Here is a 2866-nt window from a genome sequence, read left to right as displayed (position 1 = left end):
AGGGAAGTCACGTGGATGGCTAACTTCAGCGCCATCTTGGTTAAGGCAGTCTCAAGACAATCTGCCATCTTTGTTATAGGCAGTTCTCACCTCACTGCCTCCTTACCTTAAACCAGCATGATTTAAGGTCTCCAAAGACACTTCAACTAATACAAAGTTGTCATATGATTTCTATCCTGCCTTGGTAAATAATAATTTTAATGTTAAAGATTTACAACAATAAAATGGCGACTTTTAAAAAAAAAGAGCGACTCTGGTGGGACTCGAACCCACAACCTTTGAATACCTTCGTTTATCTAGAAGTCCAATGCGCTATCCATTGCGCCACAGAGCCAGCTTCCTGCTGGGTGAATTAGAGACAGGGTTGAAAGAGCTAAAGGGGTTTGCAACCCCATAAGAACAACAATAACAACCAACCAGAGCTCCCAGGGACTAAACCACTACCCAAAAACTATACACGAACTGACCCATGGCTCCAGCAAGTAGCAGAGGATGACCTTGTTGGGTACCAATGCAAGAAGTCTTTGGTCCTGCCAAACCTGAACCACCCAGTGTAGGGGAACGTCAGGGGAGTGGGAAGAGGGACCAATGAGGAGGGGAACACCCTTATAGAAGAAGAGGGGGATGGGATATCGGGCTTTTCTCCCGGAAACCGGGAAAGGGAATAACATTTGAAATGTAAATTTTAAAAAATATCCAATAAAAAGGGGAAGAAAGGTTAAAGAGCACTGCCTTAAGTTAAAGATCACTGCCTTACATATACATCTGTCTTGGTTTTGTTACTGATATCACTGTTATTAAGTTATAATACACCCTTTGTTTGCCAGATGAGATCCAGAACAAGTAATTAAACAAACATAAGATTACCTAACTCAATAGATACTAGCTCTCAATCGTGTCAAAAATCTGCTAAATGTAATGTTAAATATTTAAGCTTTAAGCTGATGATGACAGAGACTCCCAAAGCCGAACAGTGACCTCCCCACAAGGTCTCTGAAAAGATATGGGCAGTGACAAGATTGCCTGGACTATGGTATGATAGCCACTGAGAAGCATCACTCCATTGCCTGGCCGACTACCAGGGCTCAGCCTAAACTATGGACAGAGGACACCTGGTCTCCTATTACCTAAGGCCAGGTAAGTCATTTCTCCCACATTCCTACTTCACAGGAAAAGGCTTCTGGTCTTCCGGGCTAAATGGCCACACTGACTCTGCCAGAGTTGCAATGGAGACTACAGGGACCTGGAAAAACTGTTTGTAATAGACTATAGAGTAACCCTCTGTCATTGTAATTACTGGGTGACATCTAGATTCAAATTTATTCTTCCCAGATTTCTGACTACATTGACAGCTAAGCTAACTGTAGCTTGATAGCTAGAAAACAGACCTAGCTCCTTACCCCAAGGTAATCCACCACCTTACTAGCTCATTAGTCAATCGGTTAACTAGTTAAGACCACCAGATCTCTTATTAAAAAGACAGACAGGTTTGCCTAACACATAGACTTCATGACAAAGGATACACAAGTTCAGTTGAAACCTTTCACAGATGTGACCTTCTACTATTTCCTTATCTAAACTCTGTTTCCAGTGACTAAACGCTTCATAGTTCTTCTCCTTGCTATGCCATTGTCTAACATTAACCAATAGAACTCTCAGAAATTAGCCCAGCCCTAATAAAACACTCCATGATACAATGCACTTTTATAATTACAAATTCAAATATTAAGGGTTATTTTATCTTCTAACTATAGACTTAAAGTGTTTCTCATGATAAATCTATATGATCAACTATAATATTCACAAGATCGAAGCCTTAAGTTTCCTTTAACTCTTTTAAATGTAAACTTAAAAATGTTTCTCATTTTACTAAATTTTTATTAAATATTTTATTAAATGTTAAATTTTTATTATATATTCAGTCTCCTTGATAGAAGAAAAAAAAAGCCCTTCCTGCTCCTGTTCCATGAAAATGTTTGGTCTTCCCTGGTCTATCTTAAAGACTGTTGTTCATGCTGTTAACAAGTTTATCTCTTTGGTAAATGTACAAGCTCCAGGAAACACACTCAGATCTACTCCTCATGGACCAGACTCCACCCAGATAAATACACCAGCCAATTAATAGCCTAAGCTGCCACTTGCTACCTATTCCAGAGGGTGGGATTCCTCTACTGTTCCCTGGGATTGGGGCTCCCCTCACCCCAACCAACAAGGTTTCACCCACAACGGGTTTCAAATGTATGCATAAGAAAATGTTTTTTCTCCCAAATATACTTAACTTTATTCTCTACCTAGTGTGTGTGTGTGTGTGTGTGTGTGTGTGTGTGTGTGTGTGTGTGTGTGTGTGTGTGTGTGTGTGTTTCAGCATCTTGTCAAGCTCAGGAGTTTACTGAAGATCTACATGCAGGACAGCTGCAGAGAAGAAACCCACAGATGCTCCAATCTACTCTCACAGACACAGATGTTTCCACTGATCCTGGACAGCAAGGAAACAGCCAGCTCTCCTAAGACTAAAGCAAGATCTCCACTGCCATTTCCTCAGGTTTCTCAGAGACACGTCACCCCAAAGTTAGCAGGAAGTAGCTAAAGGTCACGTCGACCCTATTCCTGCTTCACTATCACCTCTTTCTGGGTTTTCTTTGGTTAAATTAAACCAAAATGGAGTAATGTTGGCATTCCCTCTAAGCGCCACACAAGTTATTTGGAGATGGCCAAGTAGGCCTGGCTTACTATAAAAGGGGCTGTTTGGCCCCTCCTCTCTCTCTTACCCTCTCTGCCCCTTCTCTCTCTGCTTCTCTTCTCTCCCTGACCCCTTTCTCCCTCTCTCCCCTTCCCCCTCCCCCCTCCCCATCTCTTTCCACATGTT

General features: G+C 41.7%; 1 non-coding gene across 1 annotated transcript; it reads right to left on the bottom strand.

Annotated features, from left to right (window-relative positions):
• Window positions 1-248: 248 nt before the first annotated feature.
• On the bottom strand, window positions 249-334 carry Trnar-ucu. The gene is given in 2 exon segments: window positions 249-284; window positions 298-334. It is a non-coding gene; the product is annotated as a tRNA-Arg (tRNA).
• Window positions 335-2866: the final 2532 nt, after the last annotated feature.

Source organism: Rattus rattus, chromosome 11 (assembly GCF_011064425.1).
Source record: "Rattus rattus isolate New Zealand chromosome 11, Rrattus_CSIRO_v1, whole genome shotgun sequence".
Classification (NCBI taxonomy): Eukaryota; Metazoa; Chordata; class Mammalia; order Rodentia; family Muridae; genus Rattus; species Rattus rattus.
Note: the sequence above shows the minus strand (reverse complement) of the source record. Positions and strands in the feature narration are given on the sequence as shown.